The following is a 7867-nucleotide window of genomic DNA, read 5'->3' on the forward strand; positions in this document are numbered from 1 at the left end:
AATGGGTAAAATATATGTTTATGTATTATATATACATAATAAGAATATATAATATATATAATATATATATATATATATAAGATATATATATATATATATATTATATATATATTATCTATAATATATATTATTATTATATATATATTATATTTTATTTTTAATATATATTATATATATATATTATATAATTATATATATATGATATATATATATAAATTATATATATATATATGTATAATTATATATATATATATATATATAGATAATATATATATATATATCTATATATATATATATATGGTATGTATATGATGTATGTATATATATGTATATATGTATGGTATATATATGTATATATATGTATATATATATATGTATTTTTATATATAGTATATCTATATATATGTATATATATATATCTTATATCTATATATGTATATATCTTATATTATATATATATATATGTATTAATATATTTATATATATCTATATATATATATATATATAGATATATATATATATATTATATTATTATGTATATATATTATGTATATATATATATGTATTATATATATATTATATCTATATTATGTATATCTTATATGTATATATATAAATAATTTATAAATATATAATAGTATATATATATATGTATATATATATATTATAATATATATAATGTATATATATATATGTATACTATAATATACGTATAATATTATAATGTATATATATACTGTATTAATATATATGTAATTATTATATATATGTTATATTATATATATATATATATATATGTATATATATACTGTTATTATATATATTTATATATAGATATGTTATTATTATATTATTATTATATATATACTTGTATATATATATATGTTATATATATATTATATATATATAATATATTATATATATATAATAATATATATATATATAAATATATATATATCTAATATATATTATTATATATATATATATAGAATAATTATTATATCTATATATATATATCTATACCAATACACATACACATATAGGAGTGGGGGAAGATTCTCCCAGATAGACTATTTCTTGTATAAAAGGATAAATCTGGTGGAGGTCAAGAACTGCAAAGTTATTCCAGGCGACCATGTAGCCCCCAACACAGGCTGCTATGTATGGACTTGAAGTTTGAAAAGGGAAAGAAAAAACCAAAGTTAAAGGGATAAGGAAAATTAAATGGTACGAAAATTACAGAAGGAAGGGGATAAGAAGAGAGAGTTTAAGAGGAGGTTTTGGAGGATATTGATATAGGGATTGAAGATGTTCAAGAATGGTGGGCACGAAATGCAGCAGTAATAAGAAGGCATGGGAAAGGAGCTGCTAGGAGAGACATCTGGTATCATATGGGAAGAAAAGGAGAGTGGATGGTGGGATGAAGACATTGAGAAAGTAGTAAAAGATAAGAAGGAGGCAAAGAAAAGATGGGAAGAGTCACAGTCAGTGGAAGACAGAAATAGGTACAGAGAGAAAAACAAGGTGGTGAAAAAGGTGGTAGCCCAAGCTAAAGCAAAGTCGTATGATGATGTGTATAATGAGCTGGGGACAAAGGAAGGATTAAAGAAGATGATCAAGCTATCAAAGGCTAGAAATAAGAGCACCAAAGATATAACACATATCAAACAAATAAAGGATCAAGAGGGTGTAGTGCTTAGAAAGGAGGAAGACATTGTGAAGAGATGGAAAGAATATTTCGAACAGTTGTTAAATGAAGAAAATAATAGACTAATAAGAGAGGATGGGCAAGTGAACATTGGCATGGTAATGAGGTTTTCTAGGCAAGAGGTACTAAATGCACTGAAGAAGATGAAGAATGGGAAGGCAACCGGACCAGACATGATCCCAGTGGAGGCATGGAAAGCATTAGGAGATGAAGGAGTGGATATACTGTACGATCTTATGATAAAGATCCTTGAACAGGAAAAGATACCAAATGAGTGGCGTGGGAGTATATTGATCCCAATTTTTAAAGGGAAAGGCGATGTCCAAGAGTGTGGTAATTATAGGGGCATTAAATTGATGTCCCACACTTTGAAGATACTGAAAAGGATGATAGATGCTAGACTGAAAGAAGAAGTACAAATAGGTAAAGAGCAGATGGGATTTATGAAGGGAAGGGGAACAACAGATGGTATATTTTGTCTGAGGCAAATAATGGAGAAATTCGAGGAAAGACAAAGGGACCTACATATGGTATTCATTGACCTTGAAAAGGCTTATGACCGAGTCCCGAGACAAGAGGTATGGAGGAGCCTGAGGGAGAAGATGGTGCCAGAGAAGTATGTGCGATTGATACAAGAGATGTACCGGAATGTATTTACCGGAGTGAGGAGCAGTGTTGGGGAGACAGAAGGTTTGGAGGTGAGAGTAGGATTACACCAGGGGTCGGCTCTGAGCCCATTTATCTTTAACATAGTGATGGATGTTATAATAGAGGAAGTAAGGGAGACAGTACCATGGAACATATTGTATGCGGATGATATTGTTCTGTGTGCAGAGAGCAGGGAAGATCTGGAAGTGAAATTGGAAAGATGGAGACAAGTACTGGAGGACAGAGGAATGAGAATAAGTAGATCCAAGACAGAATATATGTGTACCACCACTGAGGGGATGATAGAGAAAGTATTCAGCTTGGTGGAGAGCAAATAAGGAGAGTTGATAAGGTTAAGTATTTGGGATCTTTTGTTAACGCGGGAGGAAGTATGGAAGAAGAAGTAAAACATCGGGTACAGGCAGGCCGGAACAACTGGAGAGCGGCCTCAGGAGTTCTTTGTGACAAAAGAGTGCCGCTTAGGTTAAAAGGAAAATTTCACAAGACGGTGGTAAGAACAGCAATGCTGTATGGTACGGAAACAGCAAGCATGAGAAAAGCAGAGCAGAAGAAGATGGATGTGGCAGAAATGAGAATGCTTAGGTGGATGTCTGGGGTAACAAGAGTGGATAGGATCAGAAATGACTACATAAGGGGGGTCAACTAAGGTGGTGGAAGTATCAAAGAAAGTGCAGGAGGGGGGAGGCTGAGATGGTATGGACACCTGTTGAGGAGAGATGAGGACCGACGCTGGGAGACATACTATGGGGGTGGAGGTGCAAGGAAGAAGAAAAAGAGGGAGACCAAGAAAGAGATGGAAGGACTGTGTGAGAGGAGACTTAAATGAGAAGGGAATTGATGAGGCAGAAGCACAAGATAGAAATAGATGGAAACGGCTCATCCGAAACGGCGACCCCATATAAAAATGGGAACAAGCTGGGGAAGAAGAAGAAGAAGATATATATATATATATATATACACACACACACATATATATATATATATATATATATATATATATATATATATATATATATATATATATATATATATATATATAGTATATATATATATATATATATATATATATATATATATATATATATATAGTATATGTATATGTATGTATATGTATATGTATATGTATATGATATGTATATGTATATGTATATGTGTATATGTATATATATATATATATATATATATATATATATATATATATATATAATATATTATATATATATATATATATATATATTATATATATATATATATATATATATATATATATATATATATATATATATATATATATATATATATATATATATATATATATATATATATATATATATATATAATATATATATATATATATATATATATATATATATATATATATATATATATATATATATATATATATATATATATATATATATATATATATATATATATATATATATATATATATATATATATATATATATATATATATATATATATATATATATATATATATATATATATATATATATATATATATATATATATATATATATATATATATATATATATATATATATATATATATATATATATATATATATATATATATATTTATATTTGCATCAGTGTTAATTTTTTCACAAATTATAATAATAATAATAATAATAATGATTACAACATCAATAATAATTTTAGTTATTATAAAATTATTAACAACAACAACAAGCAGCAATAATAATAATAATAATAATAATAATAATAATAATAATAATAATAATAATAATAATAATGATAATAATAATGATAATAATAATAGTCTTATAGTTATACTCGGACGCGCGAGCATCATTATTCCCACAAAGTAGACCTAATTAATTCAATGTTTTTCCATTGGAACAGAGCTTTCATGGAGGAAGGCGCTGTTGATTCCGGTGCTCATTAATCTCTGAGTGTGATTCCTAGGATATTTTGTTGTTGTTATTATTATTATTATTATTATTATTATTATTATTATTATTATTATTATTATTATTATTATTATTATTTCAAGCAAACGAGAATAGTGATGATTTTCTTGTCCCGTTTAGTTGCCTTCGTAGTGTGTTCTGCGGTGGTGATAAATTACTCATTGACCTGCTAGTTTGTTACTTTATGTGAGTTTCTATTTCCATATTCTTAATTTAATTTATCACAGAAGCTTAAATTTGGGACTAGTTACATTATAATTCCCGTGAGCGTTTTAGTGATGATTTCCGTGTCGTTTTGCTTGACACTCTAATATGTTTTGTTGTTAATGAGGTCACTATTTAATACATTCCAGCTAATTATTTTGGGGAGATTTATTTTTTCCTGTTGTTAATCCACGGTATCATAGGTGTTATAATTGAATGTTGGGTACATTATAATTACAGTGAGGATTTGCAGCCCTTCATGAGTTTATTTCCCACGGAAAACGTTATCCTCTTGAATCATTCGTCATGGATGCGGAACATATTCGTTGGGCAGTGGAAAACGAAAACTGCAAATAAATCATAATATTGGAAAACAACGAAGGAAAATTCATGTCATCAGAGAGGGAAAACTAGATAATGGTGCTAAGAATGCAATAGAAGTTGACACTGGAGGGAACGTATCTCCAAGCAAGAATCCATTATGAATCTCTAATGTAAAATCTTATCTTTTTTCTGCCCTTTAGTCCTGGTCGTAGCCAACTTCGTATCAGTAGGTTTTATGTATTACACGAAAGTGGAATCCTAACAGTTCTCTACGTGTCTAACACTTGGGTAGTGTCTTCATCGCTTCTCACACACGGTGTACTGTAGGCACCTAGCTGCAACCCTTTTTCATTCCTTTTTATTGAACCTCTGTTCATATTCTCTGTCTTCCATCTAACTTTCCACCCTATCTTAACAATTGCTTCATGGCGCAACAGTGATATTTTCCTCCTGCTCCAAGTTTGAAACCCTATTTAATCTCAGTTTTCATTTCAGCGATGAATGACCTCCATCGGTCCCAAGTTTCAAACCCTATTTAATCTTGGTTTCCATTTCAGAGTTGAATGACCTTCATCGGTCCCAAGTTTCAAACCTTATTTTCAAGTTTCAAACCCTGGTTCCTCTCAGCTTTCATTTCAGTGTTCAATGATCTCCATCTGTACCAAGTTTCAAACCCTATTTAGTCTCAGTTTCCATCTCAGCATTGAATGACCTCCATCGGTCGCAAGTTTCAAACCCTATTTAATCTCAGATTTCATTTCAGCGTTGAATGACCTCCATCGGTCGCAAGTTTCAAACCCTATTTAATATCAGATTTCATTTCAGCGTTGAATGACCTCCATCGGTCGCAAGTTTCAAACCCTATTTAATCTGCTTTCATTCTAGCGTTGAATGACCTCCATCGGTCCCAAGTTTCAAACCCTATTTAATCTTAGCTTTCATTTCAGCGTTGAATGACCTCCATCGGTCGCAAGTTTCAAACCCTGTTTAATCTCAGATTTCACTTCAGCGTTGAATGACCTCCATCGGGCTCAGTTCTTGGCCTTTGGCCTATAATTTTTTCTATTCCATTTCCGTATGTTAACATACCGTTGGATGGAATTTGGTAGGGGGTACAGGTGTTTCTTGAGCTACTGTACAGGGAAAAGACCGATCAAGTCAAGTCCCTCAGTGTTTCTTAATCAGGGATCCCTGAGTTGGAGTTACCCAGTTATATCTCAAGCTTTTTGAGAGGATGAAATAATTAGATTTTGCTGCTTTTTGAGAGGATGAAATAATTAGATTTTGCTGCTGCTTTCCTTATGTTATAACAGCATTATTGTGTCTATAATAATGAAGTATTTTGGTTTATTAACGACTCACAATAAAGTGTATCATATGTCAAGGAAGCCTCAGATTGTTTCCATTAAAATTGCTTTTGCTTCTATTCTCAAAAAAGTAAATCTGAAACTGTATGTCAATATAAATTTTCATCCAGATAGAGATTATTTTCCTCTTAATAAATATTCCCATGAAATAAACAACGTTAGGACGTCAATGGCACAAAAAAAAAGAGAAGTTTTATGCGCAATGGTAAAACGTGAGCGCCTGATAAGAAAAAAAAATCGTCATCACACTATCACCTTTCCGTTGAATATTCGTAGTAATGAAAGAAAGAAAGAGGTGACAAGAGAGGACAGGATCAGAAATGACTACATAAGGGGGTCGACTAAGGTGGTGGAAGTATCAAAGAAAGTGCAGGAGGGGAGGCTGAGATGGTATGGATACCTGTTGGGGAGAGATGAGGACCACGCTGGGAGACATACTATGGGGATGGAGGTTCAAGGAAGAAGAAGAGGGAGACCTAGAAAGAGATGGAAGGACTGTGTGAGGGGAGACTTGCATGAGAAGGGAATTGATGAGGCAGAAGCGCAGGATAGAAATAGATGGAAATGGCTCATCTGAAACGGCGACCCCATATAAAATTGGGAATCCAGCTGGGAAGAACAAGAAGAAAGAAAGGAAGAGATGCCAAGAGGGATATAGTTCACTAGATTGAAAATGAGGATGTTTTTCCAACTAGAATAACCTTTAAGATTAGGTACGTTCGGTGTAGCTATGTGACGGATACAAATAGAATTGCAAACGTAGCTTTATCCAAACCGGAAAAAAATAATTTCCTTGTAAGTCACGGAAACATAAAAAACTTATATTATGTCCGTGTTTTGTAATAATTTTCCATGCAACTATGTAAAAGCGCCAAATAGTGTCGCAGACTCTGTCTGCTTTATCAAACCAGACAAATGTTATTGCCCAATAAATAACTTCAAAGAAAACTCATAATCACATGAGTCAATAAAATGGAAAAGTAAATAAACAAGAGTATGTCTGATTTTGTATTTAAAATACAAAATCAAACAGATATATATATTATTGTGGATTTACTTTTCCAATAAATCACTTTATATTATAAAAACTTACGTCATATCTGTGTTATGTAACAATTATATATATATTTTTTATGCAGCTATGTAAAAAAAGTCAGTTGGATTTGCCGTCTCTACCAACTTTATCCAAACCGGAACAAGTAATAAAATCACTGGTACATAAAAAGGTATATTATATCAGTGATATATAATATACTTTTTTTAAGCGGCTATGAAAGAGTCACGGAACTGCAGAGTGTCAATTTTATCTAAACCGGGAAAATGTCAATGCATAATAAATTAAAAAATGTAAGAAAACAATAATAACACTTTTATCTATACCAGTGTTGTGTATTTTCTTTTAAGTCATGGAACTGCAGACTGTCAGCTTTATCTAAGCGGGAAAAATGTCAATGCATAATAAATAAAAATAAAAAATCTAAGAAGATAATAATAACGCTTCTTTTTATATCATCTGAGCCGGAAAAATGTCAATGCATAAATTACAAAAACAAAGAAAACAATGAACAAACTTATTTTTATATTTATTAGAAGAATTTACTTTTGTCTACGTCAGGGCTATAAGCGATTGACATCAGAGC

Source organism: Macrobrachium nipponense, chromosome 9, assembly GCF_015104395.2.
Source record: "Macrobrachium nipponense isolate FS-2020 chromosome 9, ASM1510439v2, whole genome shotgun sequence".
NCBI classification, from domain to species: domain Eukaryota; kingdom Metazoa; phylum Arthropoda; class Malacostraca; order Decapoda; family Palaemonidae; genus Macrobrachium; species Macrobrachium nipponense.